Source organism: Tachypleus tridentatus, chromosome 3, assembly GCF_004210375.1.
Source record: "Tachypleus tridentatus isolate NWPU-2018 chromosome 3, ASM421037v1, whole genome shotgun sequence".
NCBI classification, from domain to species: domain Eukaryota; kingdom Metazoa; phylum Arthropoda; class Merostomata; order Xiphosura; family Limulidae; genus Tachypleus; species Tachypleus tridentatus.
Genome location: NC_134827.1, coordinates 81,078,803 through 81,103,262, shown reverse-complemented (window position 1 = coordinate 81,103,262; position 24,460 = coordinate 81,078,803). Strand labels below are relative to the sequence as shown.

At 36.1% G+C, this 24,460-nt stretch overlaps 1 protein-coding gene across 2 annotated transcripts in view; it reads right to left on the bottom strand.

Moving 5' to 3' along the window:
* The window catches only part of LOC143247338 (protein cycle-like), an 81,879-nt gene extending 60,105 nt beyond the window's left edge, over nucleotides 1-21,774 (bottom strand). For both annotated transcript variants that reach the window (XM_076495211.1, XM_076495212.1), the window contains exon 1: nucleotides 21,578-21,774. The gene's annotated coding sequence lies outside the window, so the exon portion shown is untranslated. The remainder of the gene's footprint in view (nucleotides 1-21,577) is intronic.
* Nucleotides 21,775-24,460: the final 2,686 nt, after the last annotated feature.

Here is a 24,460-nt window from a genome sequence, read left to right as displayed (position 1 = left end):
CTTTCACTATCTGGATTCGAGAGTTCAATTCTCTGATAGTACCCCAAAAGAGGAAAGTGTTGCTATCTGTCGACAATTTCAGCACTCATCCACCAATGACAGGTCTTAGAGCTGTCACCCTCCAGGTTCTGCCATCTAACTCTACGTCCCACAATCAGCGATATGATGCCGGAATAATAAGGAATATGAAACATTACTACAGAAAACGTCTTATGTTAAAGACACTCACATCGTACGATGAAGAAAAGAGCATGGAAGAGTTCAAATTTCCCTTCTTGTCTGGTTTTATGTGAAACAAAAGACAATAAAGAATTGTTTCTGGCACTGCAAATTAATTTGCTCAAGTGATGCAGCAGAAGAAGAGATGGAGGAGGAAGACAATGAAAGATATAAGGTTACTTGCTTCCAGCAGTTGAACATCACTGATCCAGAGCAATAAGCAGAAGTGGTCATCAGCGTGGACCACGGTCTTGCAACTCACGATATGCCAGCAGAGCCAGAAATTGAAGTTAGAACTGAACAAAAAGAAAACAATTATGATTACTGCGGACAGGAGTTACCAACTGTGACTACAATCGAAGCAGAAGAACCATCGAAGTGCCTTGCAGAAAGACGTGGACGACGACTTCCTCATTAAATTCGAACAAAATTACCAAAAGAACTCTTGAAAACAAAGATGCAAAGAATAGTTGATGCTTTTGTTTTTTCGCAAAATTGTAAACCTTCATGTAAATAAAGAGCAATCACTTGAGAAATAACAGAGTTATTCGGGATAAAATATCTTTTGCACAATTATAACGTTTAGGTTCACTATATTAATACACATTTCATCCATCTATGTACCTTCAATACCTTTACGTTATTTTAAAATACAATATCTTTCAAGTCACTTGGTTTTGGATATACTGAAGTTTTTCACTGAGTCCCCCAAAATTTGTTATATCCGTATTTGTCTGTAAAGACAATATGAACAAGATTTGTAATACCAAAGAAGAAATGAAGAAGAGAGAATATAAACACGTCGCTACAACCTTCCTTAAGAATAGATATTAAGACCACTCCATAACGAAAAAGACAAAGAATACAAAGCCACGAACGAACGGAAAGAAATGAATGGACATATTCCCTTGCGTCAGATGTATTCTGAAAGCATAGAGGATATGTAAACGGTATGAAGTAATATCAAACCACCAAAAGACTCAATTGAAAGGAAAGATACCATTTACAGCATCTTCTTTGAAGAAACAAAACAACCAACAAAAGTTATGATTGAGGAATATAATGAACATACGAAGTTAGGCCTAAGGAACATAATGAACGTATAAGACTCGGTAATACCGATCTATCTGCAATAGACTGTCACAACAGGAAAGACATATAATAAACAGAAATATCTTTAGATAAATAGGATATGAATCACATATAAGCAAGGAAAACCAGGACATACCTCTTAGAAACATTGAAATAGTTAGTTTTCTGGTTACGCGAATACTCACGAGATTGCCACCAAGAAAATTGGCCGCTATCAAAAAAAGATGTACCAAAACGGTCTTTATTAGGACTTCCCTATATAATTATTAAACAGTTACTACCTAGTAATTAGGCTTAGATTATGAAAAGACAATTGTTGTTGTCGTAGACCACTTCTGAACCATTTTTTTTACGGTTGTACTGTACTCGTACTTTGGATCTCCTTCAACTTTGTTAAGGTTACATTAAGACACATGGTAGTGTGTCGTGTGGCTAAAACCTGCTGCAGGACACAATGCGTTATTAACAGCAGTGATTGCTAAGTGATTTCCACTTTCTGTATCTCGGACTGAGGTAATTTGAACTAAAGCATATTTTCAGTGTATATGCTCTTCTGGGCTCTCACTTCACATACCAAGTTTCAAGGCAATACATTAAAAATATCTTATATATAATTTTTTGTTTTTAAATTTCGCGCAAAGCTATACGAGGGCTATCTACGCTAGCCATACTCAATTTAGCAGTGGAGCAGCTGGTCATCACCATCCATCGCCACTTTAGGCTACTCTTTTACCACTGAATAGTGGGATTGACCGTCCATTTCTAACGCCCCCATGGCTGAAAGGAAGAGAATGTTTGGTGTGACGGGGATACCTGTCGAAATCGAATGGGTTTTATTTTTGTTTACTTTCCTTTTTCGATGTGATTTGCCAACTTTTTGTATTTTTTACTATAATCGACATGGTGAAGTATTTTATATGCTTTAAGAAACTAATAATGCGTTCATATAGAATAAATATAGTACAGATACGATGGAAGAATCCATTTACCACTTTGGAGTAGAAAATTCAGAAACCAACTGGTGAAAGTTTCCGCCTGGGGGAGAAATAGACGTTCATTAAAAAGTTGATTACTTGATTTATAGTGAAACAATTTGTTATGGTACGTATTTCTGTAATCTCTATTCATAATTCTTCTAAAAATCAAACATAAAATATAAGAATCTAAACTTGTCTTCGACAATTAAAAAGAAACTGGTTATGTGGAAAATTATTACCTGTTTCTTACACGTAAAACACTGAAGACAAACAACAACAACAATCACAGATGCTGGGTAACTGTTTACTAAGGCAACTAACCAATCAATCAATTATCTGAAGTTCATAAATGGATTCTGTGTGTGATGATATTTTTATAAGGTGTGACATCGTGCCCACGCACACATCAACAATTTATAAAAGGTGAAACTGATGTGACAAACCAGTTGATGGCATTTTTTACGGTACGCACGTTATTTATGATAAAACTGATGACAGTATATTTACCACATGGTAAGGTATAGGCCTAAGTCTTAAAAACCATCAAACTACCTAAACCCCACCATGATCTTAATGAAATATTAGAAAGCATAAATGTTTAATACAGCCCTTTGATGAAAAGTTAGAAAGTGCTAATGTTTAGCACTGTCCTTTGATGAAAGGTTAGAAAGCATTAATGTTTGACCCATCCTTTGATTGCTTTACACGAAAACACAAGTTACGTCTTCACCAGTATATAATTTCATCAAAAACATTATTATATAGCACATGCCAATAATACATTAATTATTATGCAATTATTTCGTTGCAATGCTTATAGATGAACAACTCATTTAGAGCCAGATTTATCTTTATACACGCAATAAAAAAGGCACGCGTTTTAATATTTCGAGTAAAGTCACAGTGGCCTATCTGTTAAGTCCACTGCTTGGAATCAAACTTTGGATTTTAGGACTGTCCCTTCGATAAATACTTACAATCGGTAAACTTTGGGACGTTTGAAAGGAGGTACATTTTCTTCAACATGGTACCTACAATACATCCAAACTTGTAAAACAGTGCTCAAGTGGAAGGCCCACACATCAGTAAAAAATTAGGGTACTTAGTTTGCAATCTTAAAAGGAAAGCAAAAATTGTGACACAACGTAGTCATAATCACAACAGTTCGGTTTGGTTTTGAATTTCGAGCAAAGCTACATGAGGGCTGTCTGCGCTAGCCGTCCCTAATTTTGCAGTGTAAGACTACAGCGAAGGCAGCTAGTCATCACCACTTACCGACAATTCTTGGGCTACTCTTTTACTAACGAATGGTGGGATTGATCGTCACATTATAACGCCCCTATGGCTGAAAGAGCGAGCATGTTTGGTGTGACGGGGATTCAAACCCGCGATCCTCGGATTACGTGTCGAGTGCCTTAACCATCTGGCCATGCTGGGCCCACAACAGTACGAAGGATACCATTAAGATTAAATGTTTATTACTGCCAATTGTGACATTTAAGGCCTTATATATGCCCCCAGTGGCACAGTGGTATGTCTGCGGGCTTACACACTAAAAACGGGGTTTCGATACCCGTGGTGGGCAGAGCACAGATAGCCCATTGAGTAGCTTTGTGCTTAATTCTAAACAAACAAACAAGGCCTTATATACATTTATGTTTAAACTAGTATTTTGTAATTAAATGCACTGTTATATAATTCTCAATATTATTTAGGCTTTAAACGAATAATTAGCGAATATTGAAACCTGCCTTGACTTTTTATTACTAAATTTAGCATAACATTAATAGATACTAATTTAAACCTAACCTTACTTCACACTAATTAGTAAACTCTGAAGCCTAAAAAACATTTTACGGCCAAAAAATATCGCTGACAACGAGAATACGCAACTGATGATTAAAACAAATTGATTACAGAGAACCTAGTTTGTTTGTTACACGTCATTACGCATAACTCTTACAGTTAATAGATTATATTTGTTTCTTTTTGAATTAAGCACAAAGCTACACAACGAGCTATCTGTGCTCAGCCCACCACGGGTATTGAAACCCGGATTTTAGCGTTGTAAGTCGTAGATATACCGCTGAGCCACTGAGGGGTTTTTCAAGATGATTAGCTGCTCTCTTGATAGACGTTATTACATAATATATACGACCTCTATAAATTAAATATTACAGTAAATTAATAAATAGTATGTTTAACAATATCTTACTCTACGTCAATAAATAATAAACTCAAAAGTATGTTCTTGTAAGGTAATAGTGTTTAATAAATGCTAAATCCAACAATATCTTACAGTACATAAATAAATGTTAACTTCACCGTTATTGTACTGTACATTAATAAATGTTAAATTCAGCATTATACTTCCATACAATATTTAATACTGTATTTAACACTACCTTACTGTACATTAGTAAATCTTTGTTTGTTTTTTGAATTTCGCGAAGCTACACGAGGGTTATCTAGGCTAACCGTCCATAATTTTGCAGTGTAAGGCTAGAGGGAAGGTAACCAGTGATCACTATCCATCGCCAACTCTTGGGCTACTCTTTTACCAACGCATAGCGGAATTGACCGTCACATTGTAACGCCCCCACGGCTGAAAGGGGAGCATGTTTGGTGCGACGGGGATTCGAACCCGCGACCCTCAGATTACGAGTCGAACGCCTTAACCTGCCTGACCATGCCGGGCCATTAAGAAAATAAACACAATTCTTGAACGCTGTTCTCAGCAAAGTAGTAAACGCAACTACACTTCAAATCATTACTACAAAATAACTTAGACTGTGAGACAGTAACTCAAAAACGAGAAGAAAGAACTGATATCATTATAAGTTTAAAACTACAATACAGCCGTAACAGACACGTGATATATGAATTCGATATATCGTATACAGAAGTACCATTTTTCTTTCTACGTTTTGGTATTCTAAAACATATCGATTGTACTTCATAATGTACATCTATTCAGCAGCTTCTGAGGGTTTCGTGATAATGTAGAGTTTATTCTGAATCTTAGTTGGTGAAACTGTTTGCTTATTTTAGAACTTCGTCAAAGGCTATAACTTCGTACGTATATACAGCCGTCCCTAATTTATAACTGACAGACTAGACTGCAGACAGTTAATCAACAGCGATACTTGGGATACACTTCTGTGATTGAACAGTGGGATTTGACTGTCACTCTCATATCACACTCACGTTCGCAAATTGTTATCCACAAAAGTGAAAGTTTATTAATCCTGCTTTATATATATATATAACAAGAATATACAAGTTAATACCATACATAAAAGCCACTTTGAAGAGAAACTATTTTCACATCTAAAATTCTGACCTAAAATCTCGATTAAACAACATTTTTGAAAATAATCAATCAGTTCTAGGCTAATTATTGTATTTTCTGCTAATGCACCACTAAAGAGATTTCAAATTATCATTTTAAAGAAAAGATTCACAGAATTATCAAAAATGAAGTTCGTATTCACTTTAATTTCAGTAACAAAAATCGTACTACACTAAAATCCGAGATTCGATCCCGTGCACTGGACGCAGTAGACAGGCCAAAGTGAACTGCTTTACGAATAGAGAATAAAAACTATATTACATGAAAATATACAACTTTTCTTTCTTCAGATTGGTTAAGAACATTTAAGCAACATTTATGTCAGTAGAAAAAAAAATTATAACTCTAAAGTTACAGACGTATGTATGTCTGCGTACCAACAACGCTAAAATCCGGGTTTCGATACCCGTGGTGAGCTAGCACAGATAGCCTATTGTGTAGATTTGTACTTAATTATAAACAATTAACAGTTAATCATACGTATGTTTCTCATTTACCTTAGCTTAGTAATTTATTTCTCGTAAATAAGATCGCATGTTTAATGAACCAGGAAATGAACGAGTAATACGTTCCGTTAGGTCTTCATCTATGAGAAAATAGCTACTTTAGGGTTCTTTACGAAAATACCATACGCAATTCTGACCATCTATTTCACATAATTACACGAACACCTGGAACCAGCAATTGCTTGTAACAGGCCACCATGTGGTTTTTATGTAATAATTCAGAAAATAAAATTACCTACTTTTAAATATTTTGTATTCATATTATAGACAACTCAAACGTCTCTTCAAGAATTATATATAAAGCATGAGATTTGAGAGAGTTGAAAGTAGATCAAAAAATGAGAGAAAAAAATGGATGTTAGATATCAGCCAATGTGGCTTTTGGTTCATTGTTGGTTGAATGTCGCGGAAGTTTATTCGACGGCTATCTGCGTTAACCGATTCAAACTTTGAAGTGACAGACTAGAATCAAAGCAGCTAGTCAACATCACCCACCGCCAACTCTTGGACTACTTTTGTCATATAGTGGAAACTGGCTGTCACTCTTATGACGTTGCCATGGCTCCAAAATGTTAAAGGAGATATTTTTCTGGGGTGGGAAGGGGTTGATGTTAAGAGGGTACGAACCATAACGACTCAGCTTTCAGTCCAGCACGTTAACGGTCAGTCTGCACCCAAGGTAAACTTATCATTAATTAAAATTATTTTAATTGTACTGCTGTTATATCGTACAAGTTGGGGAACAAAGTTATCAAAAGTGTTTCGAATTTAGCAATAATTGATTGTTTTGTTTTGAATTTCGCGCAATTATTTGAAAGCTTTCCGTGTTGCATTTTGGAATAAATTTTAGGGTTTCCGTCATATAGGTCGTCCTTAACAAAATGCGACACCTCAATAACGTAAAAGAAAATGAATACGCCGTATGCGGAAAGACTTTATTTTAGGTTAAATATTTATTTCCTAAACGGTTGAACAACATGAGGAGCAGGAATATGGAAACCAGACAACAAGGTTGAGACCATAAGTTAGTTTGCCAAACTAAACATATTTGTTTTGTAGGTTTTGGAAGGTCTTTCAAAAATCTTAAGGTAATACCATAACAACCTTAAAAATATGGGGACTTTGGATCAGTCAATAAAGCCCGTGTATCTAAGGTGTTACAGTCATCAACAAACTAATGATCCCCCTAATGGCTAAGCGGTAATTCCAAAGGCTTATAACGCCAAAAACTGGGTTTCGATACTAATGGTGAGAAAAGCACAAATATGCTTAATAATGTTGTTTGTTTTGAATTTCGCTCAAGCTACATGAAGGCTATTTGTACTAGCCATCCCTAATTTAGCAGTGTAAGACTAGATTATGAATCGTGTAATTTCGTGGTGTGACTCAGTTTTATGTGTTTTCCCAAAATAGAGCCTAAGGCCGCCTGGAGGAGTCACTTTCGCACTAATATAAAGTGCTATGTTGTCAGTCAGTAGACACTAAAATAACGTCAATTTGTACTGTTGTGATGTCAATAAAAAGTGTGCATGCCAAAAATCACGGGAGGAATTATGAACTTTGTAGGCCACAATACAGAATAACACATGAGCTACGAAAGCAAGAACTGAAAAATAGGTGTTACTTTTAATTTTGGTTTTATTTACTTTTGAAACAGAACACTTTCGGAGAACTGGAAGTACATCTAGCACCGTATATATTTTTGTGTGATGTACGTTGTTCTTGACGGGTGCCCCAAATTATTACCTGTGTGCAGGTGTATATTAAAGGTGTGGAGATACAGAGATACGTTATTCGTTCCGTATCGTGAAGCCATGACATGATTACATCGATACATTGTCTGACATGATTTATGTATCTTCATAAAATCTGGCATGTTTTCAGTAAACATTATAAGTCTTTTGTACAGAAAAAACCAGAATTTCTAATAAAGTATTTCTGTTAAAAATTATTGATTCAATAAAGGAAGATGAGTACTGAATACTATATGATGTCTTCATTTGTTTTATAAAAACATTACAAGTAAAGTAACATAAGAAATTAACAATAACAGAAAAGACAGATGGATATTAACTTTTTTATTTTACTTCTCTTGTCAGCTACTATTTAGTTTATCATACCTGAGAATTTGAAAAAACACTCCATACAGTGTGAAGTATACAGTGTAAAGACAATGTTAGTAACATAGATAATAAATTACAGACAAGACTGTCAAACTTTGTAACAAACAGTTGGTTCAATTACTGTATTTAGATACGTATCGACTACGATGATGAGACAAGCACCCCTAGTATATATTTATATACAAGGCCACGAACGCTAACAAAATACTAACTTATATATTGAAATAATGAGCGTTTCATATTCCTAGAAAAATCAGGAGTAATTTCACTCCCTTCGTTTTTAAAGTATAGAGTTTCTTATTTAATTAGAAAGACTAGTCACACGCACTTTTGAAACAGTAGAATTGATAACTAGACAGCAACTCAAATTTTAACCGTAATTGTTCCAGTTTACAAAAGCCACCTTCTAATTCCAAACTGATTGATACATGATTAAGCAATAGCTATCTATTTTACTTCAGTTATATTTAACAAAAGTTTTCCACTGTTTTCCAACAGTGCAGATCATATGGAGAATGTTTCCTTTAGTTTACAGTCACTCTAATTACTAGGTTTATTAGTGTCTTATCACAAAATGTCAGATGCTACAGAAGTGTACAAGAACACGGAAAGCAGAAAAGAAACAAAAGGAAGTAACAATTTGTAGGTAAGGATTTTAAAGCAGTGAAATTATGTTACAAACATCAACGAAAACACATTAACAGCAAGAAATCAGATGGGTTTTCGGCAGTGGAGTAATGTTAAAACAAACCCAACAGCATAAGAACCAGAGTTATCGAAATGATTAGTGACATGTTTCGTAACTAATAACTTTAAGACTTTCGAAACATAGTTACGATTTCTTATACTTTAATTGCAGTACACAGTTTACCAGTTATTTTAAGATAATTCATACCAGAAGTGAAATTTTGGTTATTGTGAAATGTCTTCCATAAACCATTGGGATAATTAACAACAAGTTCAGCAAGTTACGAGCTACTGTAATATGTTTGTTTCCACATTTTGTAATAATATGAATGACTCAGTACACATTTTTTTTCCGATTTACAAGAAATTCACAAACTAGAGCCCTCTTGTCGGGAAAAAACAGCGATAAAAGCCGTGCTCAATACTGATTCTGATTGGCTGAAGTTCTGACTACATGTAATAACACTGCTCATTGTCAGCAACTGAGCACCATAGGATTGAATAAAAAAGTAATAGAAATTATTTAACCTTGAAACTTGAAAACAAGAGATTACATAACAACGAAAGACTTAAGTATTTGTTGTAAGATTATGTTGACCATCAGATACCATTGTTGTCATGGTTACTTGCCCGAAACGGTTACTCATCCGTTTGAATAATGTCTACTTTCTTTTTTATCTACTAATTACTTAGTCCTATATTTCTGCTGCTGATATGATGTCATCTTCAGCGAAGTCCTAAGAAGGATTGAATTTGTGATTGTAGTAACTTGAACTTGACCCTTTAGGACTTTTCTTGACAAAATGATTGGTGTGCTGCTCACTCTTCTGTAGTTCCCCCATAAGGACGTGAATCAAGTAATTAGGTGAATATATAATTTTTTTAATTTTGCTTTTGAGATATAGTTCATATCCCGTATTTTGGCCAGGTGGTTAGGGCGCTTAACTTTTAATTTGAGTGTCGCAGGTTCGAATCCCTGTCACACCAAACATGCTCGCCCTTTCAGCCGTGGGGGCGTTATAATGTAACGGTCAATCCCATTATTCGTTGGTAAAAAAGTATCTTAAGTGTTGGTGATGGGTGTCTTCCCTCTAGTCTTACACTGTTAAATTAGAGACGACTAGCGCAGATAGCCCTCGTGTAGCTTTGCGCGAAATTAAAACAAATAAGCACAAATAACTGTGTATCAAATGATTTCGTATAAACGGGACAAGCTTTTCTCACTCAAGTGTTGTCTGTCACAAAACACTGTACCTCGCTGTTTAACGGGAATAATCTAATATTTGTAAGTTACGAAATAAAGTTGTTGCTACTCAAACCAATGATTTTTTTACTTTATTTTAAAAATGAAACCGAAATGACGGCTGTTGCTGATCAGTTGTTCCTCAGTTTCTTTAATTAATCTTTTGTTACTCCAGCTTACTTAACTAAACTAGTTTGCTAGTTTGTTATTTTTGCCGCCAGGTAAAGAAAAGATTTGATTAATTCAGCGAAATATAACTAACTGTTTCCTCCAATTTTATTAAAAGCGTTACAGGTGGTAATAATAATGTCTTTTAATCAAGACACAGATATGCGCTACATACGTTAAACCGGAAGCCCTAATTATCATACTGTAATATTTATACAACAATTATATGGGATTATAGCCCGTAGTCATGGCTACATTCGTGCGAAAGCCACGTGACTTAACTGGATGTCCGAGATATTATGAAACGTTTCTGTCAGCTTGTTATTTTCAAGATTTGAGCATCAGTATACATTTGCAAGTCTATCAAAAACGTAGATAAGTGGGTGTTATTACATACATATCGGCAAAGAAACGGCTCACAAATAAACCTCTAGAAGAAATTATGAAACAACGGTGACAATGAAGAATAACAAATTGATGACTCAGTATCTAACGAAACCACTTCCTGGGGTTTCGTTTCTACTACTCCAGTGGGTAAACTGGACAAGGCAAAATTTAAGGCGCATTTAATGCCAGAAGGATTATTCAAAGTTGGCCCGGCATGGCCCGGTGGGTTAAGGCGTTCGATTGTAATCTGAGGATCGCGGGTTCGAATGCTGGTCACATCAAATGTGCTCGCTCTTTCAGCCGTGGGGGTATTATAATGTTTCGGTCAATCCCACTGTCATTCTAATCTTAACTTTTATATCAGTTATTTGATTTTTGTGATGGGGTATTAATTTGATCAACAATTATTTAAGTACTATGGACCCGGCATGGCCAGGTGGCTAATGAGCTCGACTCGTAATCTGAGGGTTGCGAGTTTGAATCCCTGTCGCACCAAACATGCTTGCCCTTTCAGCCGTGGGCGTGTTATAATGTGACGGTCAATCCCAATATTCGTGGATAAAACAGTAGCCGAAGAGTTGGCGGTGAGTGGTGATGAGTAGCTGCCTTCCCTCTGGTCTTACACTGCTAAATTAGGGACGGCTAGCGCAGATAGGCCTCGAGTAGCTTTGCGCGAAATTCAAAACAAAGCAAAAAAAAAGAGCAAAGGCATTAGTTCTATTAATTAGAAAAATCCATTTTCAATTTGCAGATCATTTCGAAGAACTAATTGGAGAATAGGAATTGATACAGAATACACTTAACGGCAATATAATTTCTGATCTATCAACGGGAGCTCACCAAAATCTCATAGAAGATTACAAGCCAAATCCTCTTGGTGACTTCTTGATGCTGTTCATAAAGAATTTCCTGAACTATTGAGACAAGCAACGGACATACTTTTGTTTTTTATATTAACATACTTGCATGAGTGTATTTGACAGTAATCATGACAAAACAGTTTTTTTCCGCCTCGGTGAAGACCTCCAATTTTCTGTGTCTCAGCTCAGCCCAAAATAGATTGTATGTTACCTTCAATTCGATACTGTGCCCAGAATGGCCTAGTGGTTAGGGCGCTCCATTGGTAATCTGAGGGTCGTGAACTCAAATTTCCGTCACACCAAACATGCTCGCCCTTTCAGCCGTGTGGGCCTTATTATATGGCGGTCAATCCCACTATTAGTAGGTAAAAGAGTAGTCTAAGAGTTGGCGGTGGATGGTGATGACTAGCTGCCTTCCCTCTAGTCTTAAACTGCTTAAGTAGGGGCGACTAGCGCAGATAGCCCTCGTGTAGCTTTGCGCGAAATTCAAACCAAACCAAAACGTTCACATTACGAATCGCCAGTCTACACCACTACATTAAAAAAAAACGTTTTAAGAACAGTAGCAGGAGTTATTATAAGGGACGAAAGAGTAAAAGGCCCGGCATGGCCAGGTGGGTTAAGGCGTTCGATTCGTAATCTGAGGGTCGTGGGTTCGAATCTCCGTTGCACCAAACATGTTCGCCCTTTCAACCGTGAGGGTGTTATAAACTGACGGTCAATCCCACTATTCGTTAGTAAAAGAATAGCCCAAGAGTTGGCGATGGGTGGTGATGAGTAACTGCCTTCCCTCTAGTTTTAAACTGCTAAATTAGGGATGGCTAGCGCAGATAGCTCTCGTGTAGCTTTGCGCAAAGTTCAAAACAAGCCAAAATAAACAAACAATCAATTCGATGCTTCATAGTAAATCGGTCGTGTGAGCTGAAACTGTATGCCTTATTCTATGCATTTCAAGAATTGTTTTTTTAATTTTAACACAAATGTGTGTGGGATGGTAGAGGACATCAAAACGTACCTTTAGAAACAGGGTGTCATAAAACATTTGCTCACCATTCATTTATTAGGCTACACAACTCCAGTATATTGTGAAACTGGAGTTGTTTTAGTCTGCTATTAGATTCAATAAACACTGGCAGGGTTAATCAGAACCTTTTTGGGGTATTTTCAGGACATTAATTAAACTGCTAGTTTCAGTAAGGTTTCTTCACACATCATATCAACAGCAATTTGAAAAAGCAGCCTAGCCGTAATTCTAAACCATAAGTACGTTATATCTTTCCCTTGGAGAGATGACGGTACAAGGAATTTCATCTTGGTTTATTGGTTGAAAATACCGTATTTAAGATGTTTATTGTACCACAGAATTAGTTGAAGATGCAATATGAAAATTAGTGTGCAAATGACCTCGAAACAACACTTGTAGGCCAGTAGCATCTGTATAAGTTAGAAATGACCTGGCGGTTACCATGTTAGGCTGCGGAACAAAGATCCAAAGTTAAAGTTATAATATTGCTAAACACACCCTTCGCTTCAAATTTTGGCGTGCTATAAAAGTAAACGTCAATCCCACTGTTTGGTTCCAAAAACTGAATAAGGCCTTTGTATGGGTGGATGTTGCTGACAGGCTTACCTACCTCTAGTCACTCGTTCATAATTAGGGATTATGCTCATCAATCCATGCAGCTAACTTGCATTGTGGTACTAAAATTATAAGCTTTGGGATCTATACAATAGATAAGTATATTCAGAGAGATGGCTCAATTTGCTACTATGACTTTTTAATTGTAGTTCTGATCAGGTTCCAAGTACTCCATGACATCGTGTGTTGGAGTATCCAAATTAAACATCACACATTGTCACTGCGTTACTTGTACCTATGCAAAATTACTGGAAAAACGACCTTATTTGCTGATATTTTATAAGTTGAAGAGAAATATTTGCTTTTCTTCGTTACTTCCAACGAGTCATTTGCAAGAACAACTGTCCACTGTTGATCCAATCTACAACCTTACTATCACGATTATTTTATTTTCAACATTACTTTTCTCATTCAATCCGTTATGGTTTTTCAAGAGAAAAATAATGTAAAATAACGATAATATTTTAACCCAACTGTGTGCAAAACGACAAAAAACTAGCTCAAGAATTCGCGGCAGCTGATGTTGAATTACAGACAGATAGCGCAGTTAGCCCTTGAATAACTTTTCGCGAAATTAAACGCAACAACCATTTTTAGGAAGTTTGTTGAACTTTGCAGAAAATTGCTAGAGTGCTAACAGCGTTAGCTGTCCCTTAACTTAATGTGATAGACTAGAGGAAAGGCAACTAGTCAACACCACTCACCGCCAAATCTTGGGTTTGTCTTGGCAGACCGAATACTGAGATTTGATCGATTGTGTTATAACGAATCAACGACTCTAAACTATGTAATGTGATTTTTTTAACGATAACGACACACGAATCATACGTTTTCGAAGTCAGGGTCTGGCCCGCTAACCACTTGGCAGTTTTCAGTCCTGAGAGGAACATAAGAAGTTAAATCAGAAAAAAACAACCTTTTGATGGACCCCCAACCCCATTCTATTCTATTCAGAATTGCACGCAATTTACACAAAAGGGTTAAGTAGTTACGTTAGAGGCTTCTACAGTTCAACCATAACAGTTTTTACTTCTTAACCGCGGAGCAGAGGGAAAGAAGCCAGTCAGCACTACCCGTCGTCTAAAGAAGCTGTTCATAACCGAGCAGCAAATTGTATATCACGTATAACGCACCCACAGTTGCGAAACGTGTTATAGGAGTACAACGTCTCGAACTCAAGACCATCATATATACCAGTTAAATACGCTGTAACTCGAACCCCTCTATTCAGGAAATAATATTTTATATTTAAAAATTCACATACAGGATATTTTTAATCCATTAAATTTCACAATAAAAAGTAAGAATCTATGTAGTACGTAGAAGTAGTGGTGTCATGTTTCTTATGTTACATGATTCGAACACAGAAGTATTAAAACAGAATCGGAAAGATGAGTAATAGATCATCAACACAATGATACCACACAATATCAAAATTTTCGTTTAGAACCAGAAAGCATGAGGAACTAAGACAAGTTTGCCACTAAGCCTATACATTCTCATGTTACAAAACCGAAAGCAAAAAAAAAAAAAACAGGGTCATTTGACCAGTTAAGACTAAGCTAAACTACAACAACAATACAGCAAGGTAAAGGAAGACAATTTTTCAACAGGAACTGGGTGGGATCCGAGTCACGATCTATCACTAAACGACACGAACTAGCACAAACATGCTGTTAAAAAATTAACTTTACATTTTGCTTATTTGTTTTTCCTTTTTGCAGTTTAGCACGGTGTACCTGATTCGTGTTCGCCAAACTAGGCTTAACAACACAGTAAGTAATATCAAATAGTTACATGTTCTTGAGATATTATTAATAAGTTGTTATATTTCTAGAACGGTATTTATACACCTATATATATATATATATATAAATGTGTGATTTCTATTATATAATTAATAACAAAATGCAAAGTTCAACCCCCACTCTGAGCGCATGTGCTCCATCGTGGGTAGCTTTATAATTAATAACAAACAAATAGGTTGTTCCAACAAGTTACTTTTGTGATTGAGCCAAAATACACATGTTTAAATTTAGAAACGATAAAATAACTACAAGCAGTCATGCCACTAAACATTCAGAACAGAGATAAAGAATAAATACTTTATTTCGTTTTAAAATTTTCCAGATGTTGTCAGGAGACCGGTTCCGGTGTTTTAAAGAGTAGCAATTGAAGCGTCGTGTTTTACAACGTAGTTTTTAAACATCTTAAAATTTAATGTTGCGCGAAACGGTCTGTGAATTTTTGAGATCAGAAGTAGTTGGTTTTCAGTTATAAAAAAGAACGGAAACCGCTACCCGATTTAAAGTATAATATGTAGACTGGTTTGTTTGGAATTTCGCGCAAATCTACTCGAGGACTATCTGCACTAGCCATCCCTAATTTAGCAGTAAAAGACTGGAGAGAAGGCAGGTAGTCATCACCACCCACCGCCAACTCTTGTACTACTATTTTACCAACGAATAGTGGAATTGACCGTACCCTTATAACGCCTCCACGGCTGAAAGGGCGAGCATGTTCAGTGTGACGGGGATTCGAACCCGCGACCTTCAGATTACGAGTCGAGTGTCTTTGCCACTTAGTCATGCCGGACCTTGTAGAATATAGAATGGGTTGACTGCATGGGGGAAAAAACCCTAGCGCATTAATTTATTCTGTATATAGAATAAAACATAAATATTTTAGCGGAGCTTATGTTTACATTAGTGAAAGAAAGAATACTATTATAACATATAACGCTACGAATAGTTCTAATCTGAAACAGTGAATATTGCGTTCATATGGAATGTATATATATATGTGTGTGTGTGTGTGTGTTTATGTGTTTTTAGTAGCTTAAAAATTGAAGCTATAAACTCTATACCAGAAGCGAATGAATATCAGGTTATAAACAGGAACATCCAGCATCCAGAAATTTGGAGGGCACTAATAATTAACAGTATTATATTCTGATATTTGTGCATCAATATAGGTAAAGTAACATATAGCGACGCACGTATAAAAGTGAAGTATTTCTATTCAAAGCACTGTGGCACGTCATACAATGAGAATATGAATTATAGTTTAGTCTAAACTATCATTCCATATATGTATATATAAATATATAGATATGCGTATACACTCTACATAAAACAGTAAAAGGTAGAGGTATGTGTACAGTCATAGTACCTTCGACACGCACTCGCACACTGTGTAAGATGTGAAAACATGATACAGGGACCGAATGAGCAATTATCTTATTGATGATCAGCAGCAGGTAATTCCAGAAACGATAATGAAAAATCCGTAACTCGATCGACGTTCTGGTTCAGCTGACATCACTATCAAATCACTGATACGTTGTTCCGCCATTTTACCACACAACTTGCTCTAGACTTGCTTTAACGTGGAGATGTAGGGTTAACAATAATAAGATGTGGTTCAGGTTAGAACCAAACGAGGCAGATAACTATAGTTTAGATTTGCCCCCTTATTTGCCATATGCAAATGAATCTGATAAATTCCTTTCAGTCACAGAGACGGAACAACTTCTGTAACTAATTAAGCCAGGAGTTTACTATTAACATCGCCTATATAAGAAACGACTAAGGCTTGGCTTGGAAATATGTATTTTCGCTGTATTTTGAAGTATTATACGATCAGTAAATACCAGTGACTTCGGTAAAAAAATCCGATAACGCTTCTTGACAGTTAAAGCGCGGATTGGATATATAATGGGATCCAGAACGGTGAATCCCGATGAATGTGGAGAGCATTGTTGTCAAAATTAAAAATTCTAACTTACGGTAAATGATGAGAAAACATATTTACGAAAAAGTTTTAATATTACACAACACTTCAGATAATCATACATTAAGTTTTATTTCAACCGAAGTTTCGTCTTTGCTGCTTCTTCTGAACTACTATATAAAATTAACTGTGTTATCAGAATGTGTAAATCCCCCGAATATAAACAACACTCAATACACAGCGCAGACATAATTAGCTAAATTCTCAGTACCTTGAAACTGGCGAGTTTAGCCTGTAAAACTCTCGAAACAGAATTCTAATCGTCCAACTTAATATATATATAAATAGGTGTGTGTTTTCTTATAGCAAAGCCACATGAGCCTACCAAGGAGAATCGAACCCCTGATTTTAGCGTTGTAAATCTGTAGAATTACAGTTGCACCAGCGGGGGATGAACATATATATGAATGTGTTGAATCCCGCAACGTTATTCGTATAGGTCCGATGTCTATTTCAACATGGATATACATGTGTTCAAAAATACATTTGCGATTGATAAAAGATAAACATATATGCATACAAATACAATGTGTAAACGCTTGGTTGTTTTTACGCAATTCCGCTGGACTCAATAATCATTTACAGGATATATTTTGACAAATAATAACAATACCTCGTCTTATACACTCTTACTTCAAGCTTTACTGTCTACCATGTTTCGTTAAAAAAAAACGATATATTTATTTATTTTGTAAATATCACATTGCAATACAATGTCAGTCTGCCACCCTTGACAAAATAACAAGTTTTAATTACCATACTCCGTTACCGATTCCTCAAGAAAAAAACAAACTCGAAGAACATAAGCTATAGTGCATTATTTCCAGTTTTCAGCCTCCACCCTACACCTATAATATAATTTACATTTCCAATAGCAGCTTTTGTTAGGCCTGTCACTATGGCCTTGAACACTATACTTTCATCCTAAAGTTGTTAAATTAAAAACTATTTGTTTGTTTTGAATTTCGAGCAAAGCTACTCGAGGGCTATCTGCGCTAGTCGTTCCTAATTTTGCAGTGTAAGACTAGAGGGAAGGCAGCTAGTCATCACCACCCACCACCAACTCTTTGACTACGCTTTTACCAACGAATAATGGGATTGACCGTCACATTATAACGTTCCAAGGCTAAAAGGGCGAGCATGTTTGATATGATGGGCATTCGAACCCGCGACCTTCAGGTTACGAGTCGAACACCCTAATTACCTGGCCATGCGGCCAATTAAAAATTACTCCTGATTTACAACCACACAGGAAATAAATGGCTACATTTAATACAGTTTTGTTGTAAACCAGATAAAAACGTTACACATGAACGAAAGTACAAAAGTATAGCGCTATACGATGCTTCTATTACTAATATTTCACTATTTTATTGATATCCTCAAGCAGGGTCGGATTATTTATTAGACACAATAGGCACAGTGCCTAGGGTCTACAAAAAGTGCCTAGGCCCTACAATAGTCTTGATCTGGCACTGTCCTCAAGTTACTTCACAGGTTATATGAAAGGTATATTTTTAAACAGGCACGTTACCTTCATGTTCGAAACGGTTTTAGGTAGAAGTAAAGCAAGCTTCAGAAATATGTGTAGAGCATAGCTTGATATATATTGATATGATGCTGATCAGTAACTGTTATTCTTACTAACATAGGTAAATTATTAACAGATATTAAACTTAAGCTCTTTCTCCCAGTTAACAGATCCGACCTTAGATCTTCCTCCTAGTTAACTGATCCTAGCTTTAGCGCTTCCTCCTAGTTAACAGATTCGACTTTAGTTCCTCCTAATTAACAGATCCAACTTTAGCTATTATTTCTGGTGAACAGACCCAGCTTTAGCTCCTCCTCGTAATTAACAGATTCAACTTTAGCTCCTCCTCCTAGTTAACAGATCCGACTTTAGCTCCTCCTCCTAGTTAACAGATCCGACTTTAGCTCCTCCTCATAATTAACAGATTCAACTTTAGCTCCTCCTCCTAGTTAACAGATCCGACTTTAGCTCCTCCTCTAAGGAGGAAGGGGATCTTTTGTTGAATCTTCTTAGTAATTTAAATATATTACACATTTTTTTAAAAATTGATAATATGATTTTAAGCCGCTAGGGAGAATAAACTTGGCTGGGCCAGAGTAAAATTTGGGAGTACAGGCCACTCCTAGCCTCCAGTAGCGCACCGGCTCTGGGTGGTGAGTCCATAAGATTTCCCTTTCTTTGTATATATACTGCTAGTAAATTCAGCAGTACCTAAAAACAACTAAGCCACAATATGTTGCGTTTCTATTTCATACGTTTTTTAGCCCTTATTCAGCTGTCAATAAAATAGTCAATTTGCCATAGCGGTAGATTTAAGGATTTAAAACGCTAAAATTCGGGGTCTGATTTTCAATAAACAAACTTACCAATATATTGTAAATCCGTGTTAAGGTACAAGCATCGACCCAAGATAAGTATGTTTTAAATGTATACTTTCATGTGACTAAGAATACATTGACAATAAGATGGACTAGAAATGTATCTAACTCTTACTGAAATATGTATTGGAATGATTAGAACCTGTTTTATCGGTGTCTCTTACCAGATTTTGTTGTTCGAAACGTCTCTGTTTTCAATGGTGTTTATTGATTCGTGTATGATAGTGTATATTTTTATGAATTTCGCACAAAGCTACTCGAGGACTATACGCGCTTGCCGTCCTTAATTATGAAATGACAGAGAAGAGGAAAGGCAACTAGTCAACACCACCCACTCTTGATCTACTCTTTACTAAACGAATAGTAGGATTGACTATCCTATTATAACGCTCCTACCGCTGAAAGAGCAAGCATGTTCGGGAACGGTATTCGAATTTGCGACCTAAGTGCCTCAAACAGCAGGCCATGCCAGGCATGTGATATCAGGACTTTCTGTAAATATATCATTTTATCATATCCGTGAGTTATGATTTTAAATAGCGTGACAGTAATGCGTTTTCCACTGTTCCAAGTTTCGCTATGTCCTGGAATACAAACTTTTGCTAGTGCCAAATTCTGTGTGATATCAGCACGTCGTCTGCTGTCCTTTCAACTAATGCTAAATGCTGGGAAAAAGTCACTTCATTTCAAATGATTTTAATCAGCGAAACTACCTTTTAAGTTTGAAAGATGGGTCCAAAAACAATTTGAAAGGGTAATATTTTAAGATTTTGATCTATGAACTATTTGGTATGTACGGGAGAATAATTTCAAGTTACGAATTCTAGTATGTCAGCCTCAAGCTAGAAATGATTTCTCTTCACAGACCCAAAGTAACAAACACAACAATAACGAAACTAAGTTTTAAAAGGCTGAGCCAAAATATCTTAGAACGCCATATTACGTGAGCCAAAACCCAATATACACGTCAACATCTAAGGGTTGGCATGGTCTCTTGGTTAAGGCGCTCAATTCGCTATCTATAAGAGGATATCAACCCCACTATTCAAATAGAGTAGCTCAAGAGTTCGCGGTGGATGGTGTTGAATAGCTTTCTTAGCTCCAATCTGTCGCTTCTAGAGTAGGCAGGCTATTACGGATTGCCTTCAAATAAAGTTTTGCGCGAAACTTCAACAAAGATGCAAGCAATTACAAAGCTCAGCAACGACGTAATAAATAGCCAACAGCAGACTACAGTCACCACGACAACAATGGTACCCATAACAAAGAATAATAAAAGTGAACACGTTACAAAAAACAAAACAAAAATACAAGGAGCTTGGGAACGTAAATTTAATATGTTATATTCATTAACAAAGGTAGTTCATTTCCACCAACTAGTTTATTTCGGTATTATTTCGTTGTCATTCTGTTACAAACTTGCAAGGAACAAGATGTGAAAAACACATTTATTACCAGTTTCAGATATAAGACAAAACATCATCGGTTTGCTGCGAAATAATTTTCATTATTTTGTGCTCATAATCCGTCTGATTTCTAAAGAAAGATTTTGTTTGTTTGTTTGTTTTTGAATTTCGCTCAAAGCTACTCGAGAGCTATCTGTGCTAGCCGTCCCTAATTTAGCAGTGTAAGACTAGAGGGAAGGTAGCTAGTCATCACCACCCACCGCCAACTCTTGGGCTACTCTTTTACCAAAGATTGACCGTCACAGCTGAAAGGGCGAGCATGTTTGGCGCGACGGGAATGCGAATCTGCGACCCTCAGATTACGAGTCGCACGCCTTAACACACTTGGCCATGCTGGGCCTACTCTAAAGAAAAAAGAAAATGGATTATGTTTTTGAATAATTTTGGAAGTTCCACAAACATTCAGTTTAAAATCAATAAACCTGATCTCCGTTACAACTTTTCTAATAAAATAATACATATTTTGTGCTATTTAATGAATTTATGTCAAAAAAATTCGATCAAGTACCTTATTCTTCAACATTACATATTCGGAGTCATTCTTTAGAATCTTGATATGGCATTATAGCACATTTACAGAACCTGAATACCTTGGCCACGTTTCATAAGATACAATGACCATTACGCTTCAATGATCTCACAGGTTCCCACTCTTACCTTTTCGTATTTTTCCGCTTTCGAGATAAAAATCCACGTAACAAACAGATTAAATACAGTAGTGCAACTGAACGGTGGAATTGGGATTAGCTACGAAAGGATCGTTCTATCTGTTTGATTAAAACGAAACTGGAAAGTTGTTAGATCACGCTTGTAAATCATCACTGTTCCAACCACACTGGAACATGACATTCCATTTCCACGACTTCACAGAGCTCGTTTCTGCCTTTGATTTCGAGCTCAAGGCCGCGCATGGCATTCACGTGTGGCGACGTCACAAGACGCTTGCCAATGACGTCTTTTTTTTTCTTTTCTTTTTTTTTATGACAAGGCTGGTTGCTCTGGGAAAAAGTTCGTTATCATGTGTCAGCTGACAGCGATTTAAATTTTATGGGAAATATGTTTTATAACAAAATAAAAAGTGCGCTTGTGTTTAATGAAGCGCAAGTAGCGTATATCTTTATACTTGCTACTTGTAGTCTTTCTAAAGAACATTGCATTTATTTCTTTGCAAATCGAGTGCTCTAGAGCAGTGTACATGTAACTATTACGTGTTACATAACGTATCCATTGGAACAAGTGATAATGATGACAGGATACACTCAGCACTGAAGTAGCGTGAATCTCAATTAACGAGAAAACAAACACCAACTATAATTATTCTGTGATTGATTATGTATATTGTGGCATAATTCTGTAGCCTCTAAAACTGTACGCATAAACGTGTATTATATATATGCATAAACCACACGAAGTATACTGATTATATCAACTGCAGGTTAACTCGGCAACATAAACTGTGAACTTTAAACAGCAGAAAAACGATATTATATGCATTAGGGTCAATAAAAGCTTTATTGATGGAGATTAATTTATTTCCCATATACACATATGCGTGTGTGTATAAATAAAATGAATGCTCGAGCAGTCACAAAAAAGAAAACCAAAAGGAAGGATTGCGTAAAAAACAACAAATACAAACCTGTGACAAATGAAAAAACAAAGCGCACACAAAAAACAAAACGTAATTAAAATGATTCCCAGGGTACAGACTATAATGTGGAACATAAATGTCACCTCCAAAGCTGGGGTTCTTTTACTTTGATTATTTTTTATTTGGACTTGTTTTGTTTGTTTATGTATATGTACATAACGTTCATAAGAAGTGTAATTTGAACAGATGGAGAATTATAATACATAATCTACAACATAAATTGATTATGAGCAAGTTACGTCGAAATTAATTTTCCTACGAGTGTAACAAGGAAACTAGATACAATGTACTCGTTATTTAATTATAAATCCCCTTTCCATAACTATTTTTCTCTTTATGATAGGATTTCAGGTAACGATACTGTTATTTAAATCCTTCAATTTAAGTATCGTATCACAGCATATCGTATTGACTACGAGTATGTAGGTGTAAACAACAAACAACTACTGCCTTCTGAAGCGTATTTAACCGCTGCAGCGTAAATATAATAGGTTTATCATGGGCTGAACGTGATTTTACAGTACGAACAAACAATCAATATGCTAAAAAATACACATAAAATATAAATTAACACGATTATCTTAGAACATACGTCACGAGATAGTTGACAAAACACAAATTCAAAGAGCTAGCGTTATTGTAAAACAACGACTTCACGAATTCTTATCAAAAGTATTGCTAGGTGCTCAAAAAATTCAAGACTTGAGCAAATAGACAAAGGAATTTTCGATGTTTCAGTGTTATATTGACCACAGTTTTATATTCTGATTTTTCAAGACATAAACTGAGGATTCGGGGTACGAGCCCTCTGTGCCAGCGTATTACGACGCCCCTGCTGTTGAGGGCATGTTATAAGTAGTTTTATAAATCTTCCTGGAAGTAATATGGTAGGCACTTGTTTTGTTAATAGAACGAATTAAGAAAATAGCTGTTTAGTAATTGGCACAGCCATTCTTTACTTTCCTTAAATTACTTTAGTACGTTGGAAACGTTAAGTATATTCACTGGACGTAAATTTCTAGTATCTTAATCGCTGAGCACTGTAATTTCCAGCTAACGTCAGCTCTCATCAACCCTGATAGATTGATGGAGGTGTGGGGGGGCATTATCTAAAGGAACTTCATATATGACTTTAAATGTGAGAATTCGCTTGTATCTGAGTAAATATATTTCAAACCATAACACCACAAGGGGAGAAAAACCGGAGAGCCAAATTTAGCTGTTGTGTGTTTGTTTGGAATTAAGCACAAAGCTTCTCAATGGGATATCTGTGTTCTGTCCACCATGGGCATCAAAACCCGGTTTACAACGGTATGAGTCCGCAGTCATACCGCTGTGCCACTGAAGGGGGGCTCTAGCTGTTGAATTAAGTAGCCTCAAAACCCACATCGCCACTAAATAATACAAATATGTTCCTATGAGTGTATACACAAAACCAACGACGTACTGGCGTACTGGTACGTGAAAACTAGTGCATAACAACCGAGTAATTACCACTTCAATTATTTTGCCTTGATTCAATGAATTCGCATTACTGTTTGTTTGAGATTCACGATTTTCCTGAACGGCCATATGTGGGTTAGAAAGAACAATAAAAACACAAAACCAGTTGGCAACGGTATTATAACCTACAAAACAATGTGTTGTTATTAAATAAATACTTTAGAGAACTTCCCTATTTTTGTTTATTTCCAAAAATTCCGGCCCCCATGTGTTCCGACATTTTGACATATTTAACTGTTTATCCAGTGCTGCATAATTCTTACTTTTATATCGAATAATTTTACCAACGTGTTTGTCGGTTTTGGACATTCGCGCAATATTACTCAAGGAACATCTGCGCAAGTTCATAATTTATAACTCATAGAACAGAGGAAAGACAGCTAGTC